Below are 27,047 nucleotides of genomic sequence, written 5' to 3'. Positions count from 1 at the left end.
TTAAAATTAATAAAGTGTCGGGATATGCCCCTGATGCTGACAATGAAAGTGTATATGAACTCTTTAAGTCTAGTTTATAAAAAAGAAACCGATGGAATGATCAAGTCTTTCGGAGAATGGAAGCTCACCACTTTACTACAAATGATCGATGAACCGAGCTGATCCACCTAACACCATGCAGGAAAAGTAGAAGTATCTTCGGTGCCTTTATTGCATGGGAATACAATGTTCGAAGATGGTTAGTGGGTTGAGCACTATATAACTCAGGGAGAAGGTTAAATCAATGACAATTCAAAATTTAGTTCAACTCAATGTACATGTTCACCTATATGTATACTTATATAATATGTCAGTATAGGTAAAAAGGCTTAACATGCTCTTTAAAACCTTAGCCTAGATCGTGTAGCTCAACCGTCATTTAATAGTACCCACAGGCGATATGGTCCCCAGCTCTCACCCTCTGGTCGGGCCCCAGTGCATGCAACCGCAAGAATCATAGAATAATCTCATATATATACATGGGGGACTCGAACCTCCCAATCATAAACTAAGGTGACTTAAGCACCCGATCATAAAATATAATATGGGGGACTCGAACCTCCAAATAATAATAATAAGATGGACTCAAACCACCTAGTCATAACCGAGGCGACTCGAACCCTTGGCCATTTCAACCCCTGTGCTAGAAAATACAGTTTCTAATATTAGCCCCTCGGGACCTACACTTTCACGGCCTAGCTACACAACTCTCTTTAAGCTCTATTAAAACATTTATCACACATTGTCATTCATTGAACCATAATACATATTTAGGCATACACTATTGGTATCGTTATACCAACCACAGTTGCAAGATATCATCAACATGAAAAATTAATTCCATTTAACTTGGGAGAACAACTCCCTTTGTTCATTAATACAAGGTAGGGTAAAACCGACTCCGTTTGTTCATTAAATAAAGCCATCATATTTCAATAACCTCTTATATCATGCAATTGTTCTGAAAATGGTTCAATGCAATTATATTCATGCTCAAAACAACTTCCATAAAATTTGGGATGGGGTTATTACCAATTAAATTGTAAATATTCACAAAATTTAGGGAGATCACAATCCCCTAGTTTATTCACCATGCCCATGCACCCCACAAGCCATAAATAAAGCATGAACAATTATATGTAAACCATGGAAAATATTATTCAGAATCAATCATTCAAAACCCACAATCCATGTTCCAAAACCAACATCCAAACCACATGAATAACTAATTAAAACACATACTTTTACAAAATATTTGTTGGGAAGAGTACCATGCCTAAAATATCAAGAGTTATGGAGAGAATTTGCCCTTGAAAGCTCTAACTGATCAACTTATTTGAAACCCTAAGTATCTTGCTTGAGAGAATTTAGTGAGTTTAAGAGAGTGTTTTAATTGTGAATAGTATGCTAATGAAGTCCCAAAGAGGGTTTTAAGTAGTGGGGGCTAAGTAGGGTAGGAGAGAAATTACCAAGATGCCCTTAATTAAAAGAATAAAAATTGACGCCTAGTTGCTACGGCTGACCTCACGGAACATATGGTCACCCTACGACTCATTTAGTCCAGTTGTATTCTGGATAGTGTCCAGGGTTATCCCACACTGGTCTGGTTACGAGTTGCACAATATGACTCATACCCAGTCCTTATGACTGATAAACATACTAGTCGCAGTCCCAACAGGAACTTAGGATAGTACATTGGCTCTTTTGCGATTCACACCCTACAACTCATTACGAGGCCCTACGACTCACAGGGTCTAATTCATAGTCAAGATAGAAACTCCAGGCTAACATACTATGGCCAGGCTATGATTGGGTCCATAAGACAGATAATGACACCCTATAACTCGCATGGTGAGTCGTAGTGGAGACAGTAAGCTCAAAGATCAATAAATTTTTCAGGGATAAAAAACTCAGGATGTTACATTCTCCCCCCTCAAGATCATTAGTCCCCAAATGATGAGACAAGGTATCCCTTTGCAAGATTTAACATAGAAACACACCCAATCTTACCTTTAACTAAGATAGAAAATAGAGATATTAAGAATAACACATACCTTAAGCACGATTTTTCAGAAGGGGGAACAAGAAGGGATACTTTGACTTCATGTCCTCTTCATCTTCCCAAGTAGCTTCTTCAACCTTATGGTTCCTCCATAGAACCCTTACCGAGGACACATCCTTAGTCTGTAACCAATGGAATTGCCAATCCAAGATCTCCACCTGCACTTCCTCATAAGATAAGGAATCCTATACACCAAGGAAGGATCTCCCACGCACTTTCTCAATATTGAAACCTGAATATCCGGGTGAATAGAACCCAAACTCTAAGGCAATTCCAATTAATAATCCACATTGCCCACTTCCTTCAAAATCAAATAAGGGCCTACATAATAGGGACTAAGCTTTCCCTTCTTTCTAAACTGCATCACTTCCTTCATGGGAGACACATCCAAGAATACCAATTACCAACTTCAAATTCTAGCTTTTTTTGCCTCACGTCCATATAGGACTTCTAGAGACTTTGGGTGGCCTTAAGCCTATCCCGAATTACCTTCACCTTCTTCATAGATTAATTAACTAAATCAGGACCAAACAACCCAACCTCGCCAACCTTAAACCACCGAATAGGAGAATGACATCTCCTACCATACAAAGCCTCAAATGGAGACATACCAACGTTACAGTGGTAGCTATTATTATATACGAACTCAATAAGGGGCAAATGATCAACCCAACTACCACCAAAATTAATCACAAAAGATCTAAGCATATTCTCTAATATCTGAATGGTCCTCTCCACTTTTCCATCCATGTGAGGGTGCAAAGAGGTTCTAAGGTTTACTTTAGTCCCCAAACCTCTATGAAAAGAATGCCAAAAGAGTGAGGAGAACTGAGTACCTCGATCTGATATAATAGAAACCGATGCACCATACAACTTTACGATCTCCTGAATGAACAGCCTTGCATAATCCTCAACAAAGTAATTAGTCCTCATAGGTAAGAAATAAAAAGACTTAGTCATCCTATCCATGATGACCCAAATTGAATTGAACTGATGGAGAGACCACAAAGACCAGTAACAAAATCCATATTAATCACTTTCCATATATTTTCGGGTAACTCAATCTCTTAAGACAACCCACTAGGTCTCCAGTGCTCTATCTTTACTTGTTGAAAAATCATACACTTGGCCACAAAATTTGCTATATCTCACTTCAGGTTATTCCGCCAATAGATCTCTTTCAAATTATTATAACTCTTCACCAAACTAGGATGAACAATGTACTTCAACTCATGAGCTTCAACCAAGATCCTCTCTCGTAGCCTATCAATATCGGGAACACACAACCTACCTTAGTAACTCAATATACTATAATCACCAATCTAGAAAACCATCATTTTCTACTGGCCCACGTATCCTTTACCAACTATCACTTTTACTCCTCCACATGAAATAATCGTTCCATAGATAACTTGCTAAGAGCATCAGCAACCACATTAGCTTTACCTAGATGATAGTGAAGACTCATATCGTAGTTTTTGAGCAACTCAATCCACCTTCTCTGCCTGAGATTCAAATACTTCTAGGAAAACACATATTGGAAACTCTTATGGTCTGAATACATGTCAACATGAACCCCATACAAATGCTAGTTCCAAATCTTCAAAGCAAAGACTACAACCAATAATTCTAAGTCATGAGTTGGGTAATTCTTCTTATATACTTTCAACTGCCTAGAAGCATAGGCCACAACTTTACCATTCAACATCAATACATAACCCAGTCTCATATGGGATACATCACAATAACCACAAAACCCTCGACCCTTAAGTAGGGTCAAAACTGAAGCCGAAGTCAACTTGTCCTTTAATTTCTCAAAGATACCCTCACAAGTATCGAACCACAAAAAATCACCTTCTTTTAGGCCAACTTAGTTAATGGAGCAGAGATTGAAAAGAACTTTCCACGAATCTCTTATAGTACCCGGCTAAACCTAAGAATCTCCAAATGTCAGTTGGAGTAATAGGTCTGGGACACTTCTTAGCCGCCTCAACTTTCTTTGGATCCACTATGATCCCCTCACTAGAAAAAACATAACCCAAATAAGACACCACATTTAACCATAACTCACACTTAGAGAATTTAGCATACAACTGCTGATCCTTAAGGGTCTACAAAACTATATGGCGGTGACTAGCATGATCCGCCTCACTCTTTGAATACACTAAAATGTCATCAATAAACACAATGACAAATAAGTCCATAAATTGAAGGAATACCCAGTTCATAAGATCCATAAATGCCACTGAAGCATTAGTCAAACCAAAGACATGGCCAAGAACTCATAATGGTCGTATCGGGTACAAAAATAGTCTTAGGGATATCCACTTCCCTAATCTTCAACTGATAATATCCCTACCGAAGATCAATCTTAGAGAAGTACTTACAACCTTAAAGCTAATAAAATAGGTCATCAATCCTAGGAAGAGGATACTTATTCTTTACCATTACCTTATTCAACTGGCAGTAATCTTAGCATATCCAAAGGGACCCATCCCTTTTACGCTCGAAAAAATAGGAGCACCCCATGAGGAAACACTAGGATGAATAAAACCCTTATCTAGAAGATCTTTGACCTGCTCCTTAAGTTCTTTCAACTTAGTTGGAGCCATTTTATAAGAAGGGATAGAGATAGGTCGGGTATTTAAAAGAAGATCAATCCCAAAATCTATATCCCTATCGAGAGGGACACTAGAAAGGTCATCAGGAAATACTTCGGGGAATTCACAAATTACTGGAACAGATTAAAATAAAGGAACCTCAAAACTAAAATCTTTAACATGAACTAAATAGTATAGACATCCCTTGTAGATCAACCTCTGGGCTATAAGATACAAAATGAATCTTCCCTTAGGCATTAGGGAACTACCTTCCCACTTATTTATTGGTTCATTTGGGAATTAGAAATTTACCCTTAGGGTCCTATAGTCAAGATACACATAGCATGAGTGCAACCAATACATCCCTAAAATCATATCAAAGTCTAACATGCCCAACTCTATCAGATCCACTAATGTCTTCCTACTATGGATAGGCACCACAAAACCCTTATAAATCCTTCTAGACATAATAGAATCACCCACTGGGGTAAACACAAAGAAAGGATTAGGAATACAATTAGGACCAAAATCAAAATGAACAGCCACATATGGGGTCATATAAGAAGAGTAGACCTCGGATAAAGCAGGAAATACATATAATAAGAAAAGAGTTGTAATATACCAGTGATAACATTAGGAGAAACTTTAGATTCTTGATGTGTGAAGAGAGCATAAAGGAAGTTTATACCTGTGTTAGAGCCATAAGTAGCAATGAAATATCCTGGTTTCTAGACCTTAGAAAATTTCCTAGAATTTTGGTCTCTAAACCTAATACAACTCATGGGTACGAGGCATATGTTGGGGTATGAATGGTATGGTCCAGTCATATGCTGGCTAGTGTAGTTAGTGGGATGGATTTTGGTCACTGGAATGGGTATGACTTGTATGGTACGAGATGTATTATCAGATACAGATCATTTGGTTTTTTCACTTAACCTTAGACTTGGTAACCTAGGTTGGATCTAGGTATGAGTGGCTCACCGTGAGCTATGATTCAAGGTACAAGTCATACCCAGGAATCGTATGGTGGATAGTGTTCAAACCTTCTGTGATTTTATCTTACCAGAGATACGGGTGAAGCATACGGATCGTATATTTTCAATACAACTTGGGTAGGATGAGTTATACACTGGATAGTGTTGGATTCAAGGGTTAAGTCTTAGGATACGAGTGGTGTGCACCCCTAATATCTAGGGGTATGACTCGTGAGGGTCAGTCGTACCCTTGTGATGGAATTTTGTGCAAATTAAGTGGGGGTATTATGGATATTTCCCCACTTACCCTAATAAGGTACCACAACTTCTAATTTTTTTAGGAGGCTATTTACCCTATTATTATATTCATTAACACTTAGAAACTCTTCCTAAACACTCTGTAATTCTCTCAAAAGCTTTTGGGCAAAATAGCTAGGGTTTTACAACTAGAGGACTAATTTGGTGTAACACCCCAAGAAAACACCCTGGGAGTCACACGGTGCTTACAATTTTGAAGGACCACAAGCTAACCCATGACTGGTACCTACTGTGAGCACTGAATATAATACTAAAATATATATGCAAAAGAAATCTGAAAATACCATAAGATTCTTCAAAATACTGAAATAATAACTGAGTATAACTGATAATAACATCTAAAAACTAAATAGCTGGCTATATTAGTCTAAAAGCCTCTAACTGTCTGAATATGGAGTTTATGGGACAAACCCCCAACTAACTCTAACTGAAGTAACTATTGAACTGTTGAAATACTAAAATAGATAAACTCTATCCTCAAAATATAAGGACTCACCACTATAACTGCTGCTGATAACCTAAGCTCTTAAGTACGATTAGGAACTTAAGCATTTGAACCTATGATATGAGATATCATAGCACAAAAGAGAGAGTATGCGTCAGTGCATAGAATATTGTAGTATGCTAAGTGAGGTAAGGCTGATATACATGGGTTCATATGCATAATATGAAAATTGACTGAATGAACATCATGAAGTAACTGGATGAGAGTACATACAAAACTGTAACTACCAAACATACTAAATATGCAATACTGTGCATATAGGTATACATCACATATTTGAGATTATACTGAAACTAAGTACTAAATTTTGATAGCTGAGTCATAAATTACTAATAGTCATGGTTTTATAGAACTGATTAAGTTATTTACTAAATACTGAGACTTAAAGTGTAACTGTGGGAGTGTTTATCTAACTGACATACCCCGATATACACTAATTTGGGGTCCAACCCGTGACCCCATTAGAAGGGTGTTAGTACCTTGCCACAGGATACTAAAAATGTTGTGTCAACTCTAATCTGGTAGGAAATATATGATTGTGTCAACCCTAGTCTGGTAGAAGGACGACTTACCCTACGCTGGCTACACAGTTCCAAATACAAGGATTGCTACTAAGGGTAAAACCCTCTACTGGTAGGAATGCCTTCATCCTTGGGTTTGCTCAATGCTGAATCCTACTCCTAACTGAATCAACACTGATCTGATCACTTGATTATACTAGGCTTGACTAAACTAACACTAATTATGTTGACTGATTGAACTGGATTGAGTTCACTGGATTCTGTTAACTGACTGAGTACTACTATTCTTGACCTTTATTGAGACTATTCTATAACTACTGCAACTAAGTAAACAACTAAATTTTGGGTAATAAATACCCCCAGGACTCGATAGCATAATTGATAAACTCATTTAACAACTAGAAATACAACAATAGGTTACCATGCACAGTTTACTCGTATGGACATTTTATCAAACACTTAGAGAGCCTGCTTGTTATACATGAGAAATAAACACATGGGGAATCATAACTTCAACATGTAACTTGTAAATTCAAGGTCTTTGACATGAGAGATTCATAATTTAAAACACATGCTAACTTAATTTCATGGAACTCATTGCTAGGTCCATCTAAAGGCATGGTTTTATACAATGTTTTTATGATTTAAATGTTGTATGATTTTTGGTTTACCAATATGATTTGGAGGTTTTGGTTATAAATGCTTGGTTATGGTTTTACCATGTTTTAATTATGCTTTTGTATGCATTAATTGTGGTTTTGGTTAATTGGTTGTATGAGAATAGTTTTCTTTGGTAATGGACTTTGGTTTTGGAAATACTATGCCCCCAATATGTTTGATAAAATGCCTTTAACAATATTTTACTATAATATTGGCTTTAAATGGAATTTATGCATGGTTTAAACTTGGTAATGAAACCCTAAATGGTATGAATGGTTTAAATGATTTTAAATAGATTAGAAAGGCCTTAGTGGCCATGGTTTTGGTTAATTGGAAATCATGAAGGGTACAAGGAGTCCCTTAAACCTATATATTATTCGCTATGGACAAAACTTACAAGTATAGTTGGTTTGACGGTATCACTACTAATGGCCTTGGTTAATAAATGGTCAATGGATTGGTTGGTTTCTTGGTAATGGTTTTTAATTTGGCAATAATGGAGGGGTGTGTAGAAAATCTATGGAAGGTAGAGGTTCCAGGGGGACCAAAATTGGAAACTAATATTTATCGATGTGAGGTTTGGTGTTGGTGACCGTGTGTATGATGTCACACTTTATATTTGGGGGATTTACTAGTCATACCAGGATTTCTTCCCTAGTCATGTGGCTTTATGCACTAGGGCTCTTTCAGAAAAGGGAGCTGAACCTATATAGCCAATGGGTGGTTTAGGATGGTAAAACTATATATCCCATTAAAGATTTTAATGGCATGCTAAACCTGGTTCCTCTTTCCCAACATGGTTATATATATATGTATGGTTGAGTGTATATGGATGGTTGTACTTAGTTTTATAAATGGCATTATTTTATCCTTATCCCGAGTTCATGCTATCAATCACTCTCTAACCCATCTCTGGGTGGCTGTATACCCATACTATATAGGAATCGACCATTCTATTCCTCTTACATAATGATTGACTTGGGGATAATTTTTGGATTAAAGTGGTAAGCTTCCATTTTTTTGGAAGGCTCCATTTCATGTTATGGATATTTTTAGTCATTTGATTTATCTTTGGATATTGGTTTTAGCTCTGGTTGGGGGCATTTCCTAACTTAATATTCTTACTCTTTTGGTTAGAGGCTTTGTAGTACTACTATGGGTTAGAATAGGTGGGATTGATATTAGTGTCGGCCTTAGTATTGGCATTGGAATTAGGCATGACATCATTAGACATAATTTTTTTACTGTTCCATTGTATTTTATTTTGGGATTAATCATATTATGTTTTGGAACTCATTTTGTTTTGGCCTAGTTTATAGCCTTCGAATTGGTATTAGTGTGGCTTGGGGGTTTGGTTGGTACGGTTTGGTATGATGGGATAACTTAATAGGGTTTGTTTAGGAATAGACCTACCCCAAAGTTAGTCCTTTTGCAATTATGCTATATTTTTATATGTTTTGTATTTAGCTGACTCAAGGTATGCTAATGGTGGTTGGGTTGGGTAGTAGAGGTTGGTCCCGATCCTGGTTAGACTTGGGATGCCCATTACGAGAAGTACCTCGATTGGGTCATGTCAAATTGGTATCAGATCTTTAGGTTCATGGTTAATTAGGAGTCCAAAAATCCATGTATAGTAGAGTCTCTTTTGAGGGTGTGTAGCACACTACACTGATAATAAAAAGGCTACAAGGCATTTAGGAATGTTTCACTTTCTTGGTATTCTATTTTCAAGCTTAGAGTCTAACTCCTGGAATTCTTCTCTAATCCTTGGTTGTTCACTTTTTAGATCATTCCTCAATGATCTGGAAAATAATGAAACTCTTCACTCCTATTTGGGGACAATGTTAATAGGGTACATCTTACGTTTGGATTTCATCTTTGATCTCAGGGTCCTATCCCCGATAGTTCTGGAGTCCCTCAGGTTGCTACTAGTCCTCCTCAAGGTGAGGTGATTAATGCAGAATTTTGTCAGTTTATTTATACTATAGCTCAATTGGTTGTTTCTCAGGCTAAGTGGGATGCATCTTGTGGGTTGTCTGCTGAGGCCATAAGAGTTGACTAGTTTATGAAACTAAATCCTCCTATTTTTACTAGTGTGAAGGTGGAGGAGTATCCTCAAGGTTTCTTGGATGAGATGGGGAAAATATTTAGGATGATGTAGACCACTAATATGGAAGGTGTAAACTTTACAACTTATCATCTCAAGGATGTTGCGTAGCAATCTTTAGGAGAATGGGATAGGGATATAGGAGATGTAGAGGAGTCACCCTTATGGGATGCTTTTTTTGGAGCTTTTCTGGATTGTTTCTTTCCTCAAGAGATAAGAGAAGCAAAGATGAGGGAGTTTGTGAATCTTAAGCAAGGGAGAATGTCTATTAAGAAATATGCCTTGAAGTTTTGCCAGCTATCAAGGTATGTTTCTAATTGAATAGATGACATGAGAGTGAGGATGAGAAAATTTTCTTCTAGATTAAATCAGAATTTGATCTTAGAAACTAAGACTGCTTTACTGATCAAAGATATAGACATTTCTAGATTGACTATTTATATACAGCAGGTAGAGAATGAGGAGAGAAAATAGGCAGAGTTTGGAGATCAGCAAGGTAAAAGGAACAAGTTTTCTAATCAGGGAGGTGATCGGTCATAAAGTAGTCAAGATGGAGGTAAATGGATGAAAAAGTAGTAGAGGAGTTCTAGTTCCTTCTCTACGTCTAGCGCTCCTTACCTGAGGTAGTCGGGTGATAGGTGTCAACAGGGTGGTACTAGGGGGTTAGTGGATTTCTTCATGCCCTCCTTTCCAAATTTGTGGACGTCTTCATTAGGGCTATTATAATAAAGGAAGGGACAAATGCTTCAAGTGTGTCCAGACGGTCCATCAGCTCAAGAATTATCTGGTTAATAAGGTTGCTATGGGAGCAAATAAGGAATCGGTGGCTTCATCTTCTACTCCTATGCCTCTTGGTGCAACTTCAGTATCTTTTCCTGCTTCCGATACTGGTACTGACAGGAATAGGTTGTATGCTCTTGCATCTTGGTAGGAATCTTAGGCATCGCCTGATGTCGTTACTAGTATGTTATAACTCTTTTCTCGTGACGTGTATTGTCAGATTAATCCGGGATCCACTCTTTTTTATGTGACCCCATTTGTGGCTATATGTATTGGTTTTGATCCTGAGGTTGTTTTGGATCCTTTTTCTGTTTCTACCCCTGTTGGTGACTCGATTATTCCTAAGGAGTCTACACGTGGTGTGTGGTATATGTTAGTGGTGGGCAGACTTTGGTGGATTTGTTTGAACTTTATATGGTGGATTTTGATGTTAATTTGGGAATGGATTTATTATACTCTTGTTATGCGTCCATGGATTGTCAGACCTGTAAGGTTGTCTTTAGGTTTGCTGGTGAACCGGCTATAGGGTGGGAGGGTAGTTCCCTAGATCCTTGGGGGAGGTTTATTTCTTATCTTAGAGCTTAGAGGTTAATCTCTAGAGGTTGTCTTTATCATTTGGTTTAGGTTAAAGATTTTAACTCAGAAGGTCATTCTTTACAGTAAGTCCCGGTGGTAAATAAGTTTTCTAAGTTTTTTCTAGATGATCTTCCTGGTGTTCTTCCAGATAGGGAAATGAAGTTTGGTATTAATTAGGTTCTGAACACTCATCCAATATCTATTCCACTTTATAGAATGGCCTTGGCTGAGTTAAGGGAACTCAAGGAGCAACTTAGGGATCTGTTGGATAAGGGGTTTATTTATCCTAGTGTATCTCCGTAGGGTGCACCGATGTTGTTTGTGTGTAAGAAGGATGGTTCCTTTCGGATGTGCATTGACTATAGGTCGTTGAATAAGGTGACGGTTAAGAACATGTATCCTCTCCCAAGGATAGATGATTTGTTTGATCAGTTGCAATATTTCAAATTCTTTTCTAAGATAGATCTTTGGTCTGGGTATCATTAACTAAAGATTATGGAGGTGGATATCCCTATGATGGCTTTTCATACTCAGTATGGGCACTTTGAATTCTTGGCGATGTCATTTGCATTGACTAATGTCCCGACGACATTTATGGACTTGATGAGCAGGGGCTTTAGGCAGTTTTTGGATATCTTTGTCATTGTGTTTATTGATGACATTCCAGTTTATTCCAAAGGTAAGGTGGATCATGCTAATTACCACCGTCTGGTAGTGTAGACCTTGAAGGAATAACTATTGTATGCCAAGTTCTCCAAGTGTGAGTTTGGTTGAATACTGTGGCTTTTATTGGTCATATTATTTCTAGCGGGGGGATCATGGTGGATCCGCGAAAGGTGGCTGCAGTTAAAAGGTAGCCAAGACCCATTACTGCAACCAAAATTCAGCGCTTCTTAGGTTTAGCTGGATATTATCAACAATTTGTGTAGAGCTTTTCGACGATAGCTGCTCCTTTGACTAAGTTGACTCAGAAAAAGGTGAAATTTTCTTGGTCAAAGGCTTGTGAGAGAAGTTTTAATAAGTTGAAATATAAGCTAACTTTAACTTCGGTTTTGACACTGCCCGAGAGCAGTGGGGGTTTTATGTCTTATTGTGATGCATCTAGGGTGGGACTTAGTTATGTTTTGATGCAGCATAGGAAGGTAATTGTCTATGCTTCCAGGTAGTTGAAGGTACATGATAGGAATTATCCTACTCATGACTTGGAGCTGTTGGCGGTGATTTTTTCCTTGAAAATCTAGCAGCATTATCCGTATGGAGTATACATAGACATCTTTTATGATCATAAGAGTCTACAGTATGTGTTCACTCAGAAGGAGCTAAATCTCAGGCAAAGGATATAGTTGGAGCTTCTCAAAGACTATGATACGAGTTTTCACTATCACCCAGGTAAGACTAACGTGGTTGTTGATGCTTTTAGCAGGTTGTCCATGGAGATTTTGGATTATGAGGAGAAAGAAAAGTAAAAGTTGGTGAAAGATATTCACTGCTTGGAAAATATTAGAGTTCATCTTATGGATTCCGATGGTGGTGGGGTAATGGTACAGGAAGTGGTTCGGTCATTTCTTAGTGCAGAGATTAAAGAGAAGCAAGTGCTAGATCCTATCTTGATGAAAATCAAGAGTAATATGGGTATGCAGTAGGTAATGGTTTTTGAGATTAGTGGTGACGAAACTTTATGATACCAAGGGAGGTTGTGTATTCCTGATGTCAATGGTTTGAAGCAAAGGATTTTGGCTGAGGCACATGAATCGTGTTAAGTTGTACATCCCGACTCAAAAAAGATATATCATGATCTCATCGAGATGTATTGGTGGAATGGTATGAAAAGGGATATGGCTAATTTTTTGGCCAAGTATTTGGTGTGTCAACAAGTTAAATTTGAGCGCATGAGACCTGGTGGGTTGTATCAAGAGATTTTTTTGTTCGAATAAAAATGAGAGATGATCAATATGGAATTTGTTATTATTTTTTCTCAGTCTCAAAATTAATATGATTTGATTTGGGTCATCGCGGATAGGATGACAAAGTCTGCTCACTTCTTGCCAGTAAGGACTACCTTCTCAGTGGAGGATTATGTGAAGTTATATATTCAGCAGATTGTGAAGCTGCATGGAGTACCTATTTTGATTATCTCTAATCGTGGTATGTAGTTTTCATCTTATTTCTAGCTGTCTTTTTAGAAGGGATTGGGTACTAAGGTGAATCTGAGTACTGTTTTCATCCTCAGATGGATGGACAAGTAAAAAGGACTATTCAGACATTGGAGGATATGTTTCAGGCATATGTGGTTGATTATGGTAACAGTTCGGTTGAGCATCTACTTTTGGTGGAGTTTGCTTACAACAGTAGCTATCATTCTAGTATTGACATGGAACCTTTTAAGACATTGTATGGTTGGAGGTGTAGATCTCCTATTAGTTTGTTTGAGCTGGGTGAGGTGGAATGTTTGGTTCGTATTTCGTCTATTAGGATATGGAAAAGGTGAAGGTGATTCATGATAGGCTTAAAGCTTCGCAAATTCACCAAAAGTCCTATACAGATGTGAGGCGTAGAGACTAGGAGTTTGAGGTAGGGGATAAGGTATTACTCAAGGTATCTCCTATGAAGGGAGTAATTCGATTTAGCTAAAAGAGGACGCTCAGTTCTCGGTATATTAGTCCTTATGTGGTTTTACGAAGGGTTGGAAATATTGATTACAAATTGGAGTTGCCTTCTAGTTTGAACTCCATTCATCTGGTATTTCATGTCTCTATGTTGAGAAAGTGTCTTGGTGATCCTTCTTCGATTGTTCCTTTGGAGGGGTTGGGTATCTTTGACTCCCTGTCTTATGAAGAGGTCTCAGTTGAGATCTTGGATAGGCTGGTTCGTCGGTTGCAAACCGAGGATGTTGCTTCAGTTAAGGTTCTATGAAGGAACCATAAGGTGGAAGAATCTACTTGGGAAACGGAGGAGGACATGAAGTCTAAGTAACCGAAACTATTTTCTGCTCTTGGGATTCGTGTGGAAGGTATGTGTCTTCAACACATCATTATTTTTTGAGTTTTTTTATTTTCTGAATTTGTTGAAGAAAAGATTAATATCCTTGCCTCTATGGTTTCAAACTTTGTTAAAGATTGGAAATATATTTGATAATGCAAATGACTCGTGCATGTGGTCACCCCTATCTTCTCCATCATTCAGGTACGAATGTTCCTAGTAGGGAAGATTCAAATACCTTGGTTTCTGGACCTTAGAAAATTTCCTGGAATTTTGGTCTCTGGACCCAGTATGACTCATAGGTACGAGCCATATGTTGGGGTATGAATGCTATGGTCCAGTCGTATGCTGACCAATGTTTGTTGGTGGGATAGATTGTGGTCACTGGAATGGGTACGACTTGTATGGTACAAATCGTATGGTCGATATGAATCATTTGGTTTATTTACTTAACCTTAGGCTTGGTAACCTAGGTTGGATATGAGTATGAGTAGCTCACCGTGAGCTATAAGTCAAGGTATGAGTCGTACCCAGGACTCGTATGGTGGATAGTGTTCAAACCTTCTGTGATTCTATCTTTCCAGGGATATAGGTGAAAGGTACAGATCATATATAGTTTATACGACTTGGGTAGGATGATCCATACACTGGACAATATTAGGTCCAAGGGTTAAGTCTTAGGATACGAGTGATGGGTACCACTCGTATCGAAGGGTACGACTTATAAGGGTCAGTCGTGCCCCTGTGATAAGATTTTATGCAACTTAAGTGGGGGTATTTTGGACATTTCCCCACTTACCTTAATAAAGTCTCACAACTTATAACTCTCTTCCTAAACACTCCATAATTCTCTCAAAAGCTTTTGGGCAAGAAAGCTAGGGTTTTACAACTAGGGGACTAATTTAGGGATCTTGTTGGTAGTTTTTCTCCATCTACTTTGTAAATTAAGGCATGTTCTCTTCCCCAATTGTTAGTTCCAACTAAAGACATGGTTTTATACAATGTTTTTATAATTTAAATGTTGTATGATTTTGGATTTTCCAATGTGATTTGGGGTTTTGGTTATAAATTCTCGATTATGGTTTTCCCTTGTTTTAATTATTCTTTTGTATGCATTAATGGTGGTTTTGGATAATTGGTTGCATGGGAATGGTTCTTTGGAAATGAACTTTAGTTTTGGAAATACTATGCCCCCAATGTGTTTGATAAAATGCCTTTAACAATGTTTTCACTATAATATTGGGTTTTCAATGGAACTTATGCATGGTTTAAACTTGGAAATGGAACCCTAAATGGTATGAATGGTTTAAATGATTTTAAATGGATGGGAAAGGCCTTGGTGTCCATGGTTTTGGGTAATTGGAGATCATAAAGGGTACATGGAATTCCTTAAACCTATATGTGGTTGGCTATAGACAAAACTTGCAAGTATAGTTGGTATGACGATACCACTACTAATGGCCTTGGTTAATAAATGGGTAATGGATTGATTGGTTGCTTGGTAGTGGTTTTTAATTGGGCAATAATGGCAGGGTGCATAGTAAAGCCATGGAAGGTGGAGGTTCCGCGGGGGGGAGGGGGACAAAAATTGGAAACTCATATTTGCCGATGTGAGGTTTGGTCTTGGTGATCATGTGCATGATGTCACACTTTATATTTGGGGAAAGTACTAGTCATCTCAGGTTTTATTCCCTGGTCTTGCAGATTTATGCATTGGGGCCTTTTTAACAGGGGGAACTGAACCCATATAACTCATGGGTAGTTTAGGATGGCAAAGCTACACATCCCACATAAAGGGTTTAATGGCATGCTAAACCTGGATCTCTTTTCCCGACATGGTTCTATATATATGCATAGTTGTGTGCATATGGTTGGTTTTACTTGGTTTTATAAATGATATTATTTTATCCTTATCCTGAGTTCATGCTAGCGATCACTTGCTAACCCATCTCCGGGCGACTGTATACCCACGCTATGCAGGAACAGACCATTCTACTCCTCCTACATAGTGATTGGATCGGGGACAACTGTTAGATTAAAGTTCCGAGCTTCAATCTTTCTAGAAGGCTCTATTTCATGTTATGGATATTTTTAGAGGTTTTGATTTAATTTTGGATATTGGTTTTTGATATGTTTGGGGGCATGTCCCAATCAGATATTCTTACTCTTTGGTTCGAGGCTTTGTGGTACTACTATGGGTTGGAATAAGAGGGATCGGTTTGGTGTTGGCCTTAATATTGGCACTAGTCTTGGGGAAGACATCATTGGACATAATATCTCACTGTTCTATCATATTTCATCTTGGTATTAATCATATTATGTTTTAGAACTTATTTGGTTTTGGCCTGGTTTATAGCCCTCAGATCAGTATTGATATGGCTTGGGGGTTTTGTTGGTACCATTTGGTTTGACGGGATGACTTAATAGAGTTGTTCTACGAATAGACCTATCCCAAAGTCAGTCCTTGTCTATTTATGCTATCTTGTTACATGTTTGGAATTCAGCCGACTCAAGGTATGCTAATGGTGGTTGGGTTGGGTAGCTGGCGGTGATCCCCGTTCCTGGTTGGACTTGGGATGCCCATTACGACAAGAACCTTGGTCGGGTTGTGTCAAGCACCCTTTGGTGCTAGAGCTAAAGACGTGGCAACCAGGACCTTATTAGCCCAGTAGTAACCCTGACTGATGGAAAATCCCACTGTAGGTGGCCCAACTGACCACACTTAACAAACTTATTCCTTCCCTCCTCACAAAATTTGTGATACACCTGTCCACAGAAATGGCAACGGGGATAAGATTGGGATGACTAAGCTCCACTTGTCTGAGATTGGGCACCTTGTGCCCTAAACCCACTATTGCTCTGAAAACGACGATCACCGAATGACTTACGATACGGAGCACTAGCCATAGAATAGGAACAAGAATTGCCTTACTTTTTCTTAGGCCATTTTCCACCACTATACCACTATACTGTTGACTTCCACCTTGGTTTGAATACCAAAACTTCTTACTCAGCCTCTCCCCAATTTTTGACTACTTTTTCTTTTCCTCCTCGATTTGTTCCATATACACCACAAGTAGAGAGATATCCATATCCTTGTTCAACAAGGTAGCCCTGCTCTCAAAAATCATATAACGAGGCAACTCGGAAGCGAATTTCCTCATTTTAGCCTTTATGCTAGATACTAATTCAGGAGTATAACGCGATAACTGATGAAACTTTGAGGCATACTACTTTACTATCATCCTTTCTTGATTTAAATTCATGAATTCCTCAGCCTTTGACTCCCTCAACTCCTAAAGAAAGAAGTGATCAAGAAAAGCACTAGAAAAGTCACCCCATAAAGCGGTCTCAACATCATTGCCCCTAGACTGGTCGTATTCTTCATACCACTGATACACCACATCTTTTAACTGATAAGCAGAGAACTCCACACCCTCCATATCAGTAGCATGCATCACACGAAAAATCTTCTCCATCTCATCAACTAAATTTTAAGAATCCTCCTCAACCTCTGAACCAGTGAAAGTTGGAGGACTCAACCTCATAAATTGTCCAACTCTAGTGACTTCAAACAATGGAGCAATAGAAGTAACACGCTCAGTCTGAGATCCATCAACTATGTACAGAAATGGATCGACCGACGAAACTCAAAATTAGACATATCAATTTGAGGTGTTTGAGGAGGGCTAGGGGGAGCCAGTGGAACTCCACGTGGGGAAGTAAAATCAGGAGATGGATCTATAGAATGGATCTGAACTCCATAAGTAGTACGAGCACCATCGATATTATCCTCATAGGCATAGAAGACTTTCTATGAGCATAAGATCTTCTGGGAGGCATGATCTGAAAAGAAAACATATGGGAACTAGGGGAGATTTCAGGATCTTAGACTCTATAGCCTGAAATAAAACAACAAGAAGGAAAACATTCCTAAATATTCCGTAGCCTCTCCCTTATAAGTGTGGCATGTTACACACCTATAAAAAAGACTCTACTTGACACAGATTTGTGGATACCCAATGACACCAAACCTAGGATCTGATACCAACTATATCACGACCCAAACTAGGGCTTGACCTTGAGGGGCATCTCAAGCCCAACAAGGACCGGAGACAACCCCCTTCTCCTAACCAAATAGAATGCAATACCCTCAATAATGACAGAATTTCGAACATATAACAAGATATCATAAGATAAGCTCAAAGAATTAAGATATGTCTATAACCAATAAATACTAAGCAACCCAAAGACAATGAAAATGTTTATGTGAACTCATCAAGTCTAGTTTATAAAAATAAAACCGATGGAATAATTAAGTTTTACAGAGAATGGAAGCTCACCACTTCACAGCAAACAAATGACGAATCGAGCCGATCCACTTAACACTGTGTAAGAAAAGTAAAAGTATCTTTAGTACCTATATCACTTGGGGATACAACATTCAGAGATAGTTACTGGTTTGAGCACTAGCATGTAACTCAGGGATAAGGTTAAAATAATAAAAATTCAAAATTCAGTTCAACTCAATGTACATGTTCACTTACATGTATGCATACATATATATTTATATAACATGTAGAGATAAGGAATAAGGCTTAACATGTACTTTAAAACCTTAGATTTGATGGTGTAGCTCAACCATCATTTAATAGTACCCAGGGATATATGGCCCCCAGTTTTTACCCCTGGTCGAGCCCTAGTGCATGTAGCCGCACGAACCAGAGAATAATCTCATATATATGAATTTGAGACTCGAACCTCTCAATCATATACTAAGGTGGCTTAAGCACTTGATCATGAAATATAATATAGTGGACTCGAACCTCCCAATAATAATAATAAGGTGGACTCAAACCACCTGGTCATAAGCTAGGGGACTCGTACTCCAGGCCATTTCAACCCCTACAACAGCAAATGCAATTTCTAGTATTAGCTTCTCAGGACCTCTACTTTCACTAGCTAGATACACAACCCTCTTTTAAGCCCCATTAAAATAATTATGACACATTCCCATTGATTAAACCATAATACACATTTAGGCATACACTGCTGTATCGTCATACCAACCACACTTGCAAGGTATCATCAATATGCCAAATCAATTCCATTTAACTCGAGAGAACAACTCTATTTGTCCATTAATACAAGGTGTGGCAAAATTGAAACCCTTTGTTTATTAAATCAAACCATCATATTTAATAACCTCTTATATCATGCAATTATTCCAATATTAATTCAATACTATTATACTCATGCTCAGAAAAACTTCCACAAAATTTGGGTTAGGGTTATTGCCATTTCAATTGTAAATATTCATTAAATTTGGAGAAATCACAATTCCCTAGCTTATTCACCATGCCCATGCACCTTATAAGTTCAAAACCATAAATAAAGCATGAAAAATTACATGTAAACCATGGAAAATATTATTTAGAATCAAACATTCAAAACCCACAACCCATGTTCCAAAACCAACATGAAAACCACATGAATAACTAGTTAGAACACACGCTTTTACAAAATATTAGTTGGGGAAGAGTAACAAGCCTAAAATATCAAAGTTATAGAGAGAATTTTCCCTTGAAGCTCTAATTGATCAACTTATTTAAAACCCTAAGTATCTTACTTGAGAGAATTTAGATAGTTTAAGAGATTGTTTTGATTATGCATAGTATGCTAATGAAGTCCCAAAGAGGGTTTTAAGTCATGGGGGCTAAGTGGGGGTAGGAGGGAAATTACCAAGATGCCTTTTATTAAAAGACTAAAAATCGGCACCCAATCGTTTCAAGTGACCTCATGAATCATATGGTCACCCTAAGAATCTTTTAGTCCAGTCATAGTATGGACAGTGTCTAAGGTCACCCCATATTAGCTGGGTTAGGAGTCTCACTATATGATTCGTAGCTGGTCCTTACGATTCGTAAACATGCTAGTCACAGTCACAACATGTACTTAGGATAGTACATTGGCTCCCCTACGATTCACCCCCTATGACTCGTTATGAGTTCCTATGACTCGTAGGTTCCAAGTCGTAGTCAAGACAGAAACTCCAGGACAACATACTAGCCAGGCTACGATTGGGTCCCTAAGACCCACAATGACAACCTATGACTTGCAGGGTAAGTCGTAGTGGGGAAAGTAAGCTCAAAAATCAAGAAATTTTCCAGGGACCAAAAACCAAGGTGTTATAGTATATTAGCAGACACACTGAAGTATGTCAAGAGAGAAAAAAACTTGCAACTTCTTGGTTTCTGAATTTTATTGTATTTTTATTTTTGTTTAGTTCAACTATTCATTTTGTTGAGACATATATCTATACTCTATATCTCTATCTCTATTATATTAAAATTATGAAGGACCTTAGAAATATTGTTTGAACTTTTTTATCTTTATTTAAAGTCGCTGCTTTAGATAATATCGTCTTTTTACTTTTTTTTTTCCAATTATTATTTAGTTAAATTAAGGACCCCTAAAATATATGTAAAAAAAGTTTAAAAATTAAATAGATGAAAAGAAATAAATAAATATATAAATCCTAAAATATATGGGAAGCAATTAAGAGCCCTAAAATATATGTGAAGAACCACAACTTTGTCGTTTGTCTTTTTTTTTGGGTATTTTATTTCTTTTTATTTTTCTTCTTGCCTTTTTATTAAGTTTTGATTATTTTGAAAAATTGATTTATAATTTGTCTTGAATTTAATTACTTTCTTACTTTTGTGTAGATTTGTTGATTCATGCATAATGATTCAAGTCACAAATTGTATTAACTTGTGCTGCAAAAAGCAAAAAAGGCTAGAGGTTACTGCTATTATAACGAATATGTTAATATTACCCTTGATTAGTTGATGTGCAATTAATGATCAAATTATTTTTTTATTTTTCTCTAGCATTTTGTCACAACAATCTTTATGACCACTGTCTTAGATGTCTTGGGTACATCCAAGCTTCTCATTTACCCCTTCTAGATCTTCTAAAATTTGTACTATTGCAAACTTCTCTATTGCTAGGATGAACATCAGTTTGAGGTAGAACTCAGTGGGATTCTACCACGCAATTCTAGGATTACCAAATTCATCTTGCTTTTCTGATTCTATCGAGAACTTCAAATGCTAATCTCTATATTACTCTCAGATTACAAAATTGAGAATGATCCCTATGTCTTGCTTACTAGAGGTGGACTTTAACAAGAGTTATTGTGCAAAGGACATAAAACCGAGCATTGTTGTGGTACTCCTAGGTGTTGTTTTTGCACAGTAACCGACTTGAGTATCAATGCCAAAGGCTTCATTGCTGTCTTTGTAGTTGTATGGAGAACTTCTTTGCAATAATATGTAAGTTGTCTCAGCAATTTGATATCGTATGCCATCTTGAAAAGTTTGATCAGATCAGGTAAATAATGCACTAATAATTTCAACTTTCAATATGACATGTTTAAACAACAAAATTAAAGCGTATTTTGGTACATTAGACATATTTTAAATTTAAGACAACATGATTCACAATTTCTTTACTTTTTTAAACTTAGTGTTAAGTCAAAATATCCAAACAAATTGAAACAAGGAGTTCCTTTTTTTGGTTTTCAATTTTTTTTCTAAGAAAGTTTCTAGTAACAAATTACCATAAAGTTAAGAGTATTCTCTGTAATGATTTCTCTTAATCCCTACCCCCTCCCTGGTTGATGCTAGCACGGTGTATGTCGGCTTTATGTATCATATTGTGTTATATTTTGCATGCTTTTACTATTTCCAAACTTCTTAATCACCACTATTGGTTAAGAGAGTTTGATGCTGATATGTTTTCACTATTACTTGATCTTTAATGTAATTCAAGTGGTATTTTCAGTCTTAGTTTATCCTTTTATTATTATTTATGTGGTGGTGTCTGACTGGATATAGAATTATACAAGTCTAGTTTGAAACTTTTGATCTAAAATAAGTTACAGACAGTTGTGCGACTATAAATCATAAAATAAGTAGTTTAAAGTTAAATTGTTTCTAATTGAGAAAGTATCACATTCTAACTAACTCAATAAAAATATACCTACATTTAATGGGACAAAGGGAGTATCTTATGTGGTGGTATTTGACTTGATGCTAAATTTATATAAGTCTAAATTTGAAATTTATGATCTAGAATAGGTTATAGACATATGTGTGGCTATAAATCAGAAAATGAGTAGTTTAAAGTTAAGTTGTTTCTAAATAAGAAAGTATTGTTATTTTCGGGTACAAAATCTATATATTTCAATACGAACTTCAACACCAAGTTCAAGAACAACTTTCAAGAACTACAATGAAGTTCAACAACTTCAAACACAAGTTCAAATGAATAATCAAATGCACTATTAAAATGAAGTTTATATCGACTTTAAGAAAATGAAGATGAAGCAACAAAAATTGAATCAAAGTCCACCGACTTCACGGTGTGTTCTTAAGAATTTTATTCCCCTCAAGTACCCGAGGCTAATGGAATCTTTCCTCCTAGGATAAAATGATTCACTTTAAGAAAATAGTGGTGCCTCAAAATTTTGAAAACTTCAAACTCACTCAATGATTTGATGACTGCACAAGAGTTTTTGAAGAAGACGAAGATGTTTTTTCAACTCAAATTCGTGTCTTTACTTAAGAAAAAATTTAGGTATTCATAGGCAACAAGGTGTTGTTTCACAAAGAGAAGTAATGGTTTAGAAAGATGCAACTCTTCGAAAAAGGTGTAACTCTATGAAAAAGTCATAACCCATTAATAAGGTTATAACCATCCAAAGTGATAAGGTTCCATTTCAAATTGCATCCTTTCTCTTGGTGTCTTTCAAGAAAAAATACCTATTAATTTTTCATTCACACCTCTTAAAAACCTAACAGCCCCCCATATGAATGGTGAATGATTGTATTATAAAAAAATATACGGACAAGTGTGTGATCTATAAGCAAAGACTAATTGCATCTAGATAAGTAGGTTTTTCTTTAAGCTTTCTGTAGTGAACTTGTATCAAATGAACTCGGTCAATTGGTAGATGTGATATCTTTGAACCATTGAACTTTAATGTACACCTAGACAATAGAAGTCACACAACTAGTCTTTTAGTATTTATGGTTCTCATGGTTTTGTTTGTTTCAGACATAAACATGGCCTAATTTCATGAGAGCTTAGAGAATAAGACTTTACTATCATTCTCCTTGAAGTGGATTTCACTTCACTCTCACATAGGTGATTCCTAAATGTTTAATACCTTAGATCAAACTATTTGATCAAATATGCCAAACTTAGAAATCATTAAAAAGTTTTAAACCATAAGCTTTATCCTTGTTTCCTGAACATTGTCTTCATTATGAGAATAGGTTGAGTATATTGGCAATGTTGAACCGTCTGTCACAACTTTTTTTGATGTCCTTGAGCCTAGCTCTTGGGTTCTCCAGTATGCTAGGTATAGTTACCTTCATTATGACTTTTCCTAGGTCGTAAACCCATTCTCTTTGATGATTTCTCAGCTCCCTCTCTATATAGGCCTTACGTAAGTGGATCCAACATATTATCCTTTAACTTCACATAGTCAATCATGATAATTCCACTAGAGAGTAATTCTTTAATAGTATTATATCTCTATCTTATATGATAAGATTTACCGTTATACATCATGCTCCCTACCCTACCTATTGCCACTTGACTATCACAGTGTATACTTACTAGTGCCAAAGGTTTGGGCCAATAATGAATATCTTCCAAAAAATTTTGGAGCGATTCAACTTCTTTACCGGCTTTATCTAACGCGATAAAGTCTAATTTCATTGTAGAGCGGGCAATACATGTCTATTCGGATGATTTTCAAAAGGCTACTTCTCCACCTAAAGTAAATACATATCCACTCATGGATTTTACTTTATTCGATCTGGTGATCCAATTTGCATTACTATATTCTTTAATTGCCACTGAATATTGGTTATAATGCAGAGCATAGTCTTGAGTATGTTTTAGATATCCAAAAACTCTTTTCATTGACATCTAATGAGTTTAATTGAGGTTACTCGTGTGCCGACTCAATTTACTAACAACACATGCTATGCCTGGTCGCGTACAATTTATGATATACTTCAAACTTTCCAACACTTTTATGTAGTCCAACTGTGAGTCACTTCCACCTTCGTTCTTTTGAAGTGTAAAGCTTACGTCTAGTTGAGTCTTAGCAATACAAAAGTCAAAATACTTGAATTTATTAAGTACTTTTTTAATGTAATGAGATTGTGACAACGCCAACCCTTGTGGAGTTCTATGAATTCTTATTTCTAAGATCACATATTAAAATCGAAGATCTTTCAAATCAAACTTGCTCTCAAGCATTTATTTCATAGCATTTATGTCAGAAATATCTCTACTTATGATCAACATATCACACACATAAAAGCAAATAATGACTTCATGATTTGAAGTGTCTTTAATGTAAACATATTCATCACATTCATTTATATTGAAGATGTTTTCCAACATGGTTTGGTCAAACTTTTCATGCCACTGTTTGGGTTCTTATTTTAGTCCATAAAGTGATTTAACATGTTTGCACACTTTCTTTTCTTTACTAGTAACCACAAAACCCTTAGGTTGTTCCATGTAAATTTCTTCCTTCAATTCTCCAATTAAAAATGTTATTTTTATATCTATTTTATGGATTTCAAGACCATATACCCCCGCCCCCCACCTCTAGGGAAACCAACCTCCAAATGGACGTTATCCTTGTTATAGGTGAGTTTGTGTTGAAATAATCAAGCCCTTCTTTTTGTCTAAAGCCTTTCACAACAAGTATTGCCTTGTATTTGTCAATAGTACCATCAAATTTTATTTTTCTTTTGAAGATCCATTTGAAGCATAAAGGTTTATTTATTGAAGAAAGATCAACCAACTCCCAAGTATGGTTGCTCAAGATTGAATCAATCTCACTATTGACTGCCTTTTTCAAAAGGGATGAGTCTGAAGACGACATCACTTGTTTAAATATTTGAGTCTCATTTTTATAAAGAAATGTTACAAAATTTGATCCAAAGGAAGTTAATGTTCTTTGATGTGTACTATGCCTTGGATTCTCATTATTAAGTACATTCTTTTTTGGTTCATCTCGAGGTCGTTTAGACTCTCCACTAGACTACTCATGTCCAGTTTTATATGGATAAATATATTCAAGGAATTCAATATTATTTGATTCAATTATCATATTTTTATTAATATCTAGATGTTCAAATTTATGAACCAAAAATCAACATGCTTTACTACTTTCAACATATCCAATGAACACACAGTCCATAGCCTTAGGTTCTATTTTTACCCTTTTAGGCATAAGAACTTGAACTTTTGTTAGACACTCTCATACTTTGAAATATAAAGTTAGGTTTCCTTCCTTTCCATTTTTCATATGAAATTGAATGTATCTTAATATGGGTCACTCTATTGACTATTTGATTTGCTTTAAGGATAGCTTCCCCTACAAGTTTTGTGGTAAATCCAAAATTATGAGTAAGACATTCATCATTTCCTTTAATGTTTGTTTTTTTCCTTTCGGCAATCACATTTGATTGAGTTGAATATGGGACAATAGTTTGATGGACTATTTCATTTTCTGAATATATCTACACAAAAAGAGATTCATACTCTCTACCCCTATTGCTTCTTATCATTTTAATATTTTTAGCCAACTGAATTTCAACTTCTGTTTTATATTGCCTAAATACGTCTATTACTTCATCCTTACCATTTAGCAAATAAGCATAATTTTATCAGTGCAATTATCAGTAAAAGTTATAAAATACTTTTTCCCACCATGAGATGATGGTGACTTCATACCACAAATATCTGTATGTATTAAGTCTAAGGGATTAGAATTCCTTTCAACATACATATATGAATGCTTGACATACTTTGATTCCATACATGTTTGACACTTTGATTTTTTTCACTCAAAGTTCGGCAAAACTTCTAAATTGATTAGTTTTTGCAAGGTTTTTTAATTGACATGTCCTAAATGTTCATACCACAATTCATTTGACTAAAGTAAATAAGAAGAAATAAAACTTTTCTTGATTTCAATAGTCATTACATTGATCTTAAAACGGCCCTTGGTGAGGTAAACTTTACCTGTATACACTTCTCCTTTTCTAATTACAACCTTATAAAAACAAATATACATTTGAATCTATTTTTGGTCAGAAGTGAAATAGAAACCAAGTTCTTTCTCAATTCTGAAACATGAAGGACATTATTGAGTGTCACTACCTTGCCTGATGTCATCATTAAGCAAAATTTTCTCATTCCTTCAACTTTTGATATTATGGAGTTATCCAAATAAGTCTTCTCCTCATATATAGCCTAAGCATACAATACAAACAATTCCTTGTTGGCACATAAGTGATGGGTGGCTCCAGAATCAATCCACCTCTCTCTAGGATTACCAACCAAGTTTCATTGTGAAAGCATAATGCAAAGATCATCAACATAATTTTTTGATTCATCCACATTGGCTTGATCTTTCTTATTGTATTTATTAGGGGATCTATGGTCTACCAACTTATGGCCAACCTTTCCACAATTAAAATAATTTCCTTTGAATATCTTCTTTGAAGGAATTCTTTGTTGTCCAGATGTTTTCTTTTATTTCTATTCTTTGTTAGGGTCATCCCCCACAATATTTGCTCCACTAATTGCGGAATTCCCTTTTGACCTCTTATCAGTAGCTTTGTTATCTTTCTTAATTTGAAACCTCATAATGAGGTCTTCAACTGAAATCTCTTTTTTATTATACTTCAAGTAGTTTTTGAAGTCTTTCCACAAAGGTGGTAACTTCTCTATTATAGCTGCTATTTAAAAAGACACATTCAAAATGAATCGTACATCAAAGGTCACATGATTATTAAGAACAAACTTAACATGTTCAAATAAGA

Source organism: Capsicum annuum, chromosome 3, assembly GCF_002878395.1.
Source record: "Capsicum annuum cultivar UCD-10X-F1 chromosome 3, UCD10Xv1.1, whole genome shotgun sequence".
Classification (NCBI taxonomy): domain Eukaryota; kingdom Viridiplantae; phylum Streptophyta; class Magnoliopsida; order Solanales; family Solanaceae; genus Capsicum; species Capsicum annuum.
The sequence above is the reverse complement of the archived record's forward strand: the minus strand, read 5'-3'. Positions refer to the sequence as shown.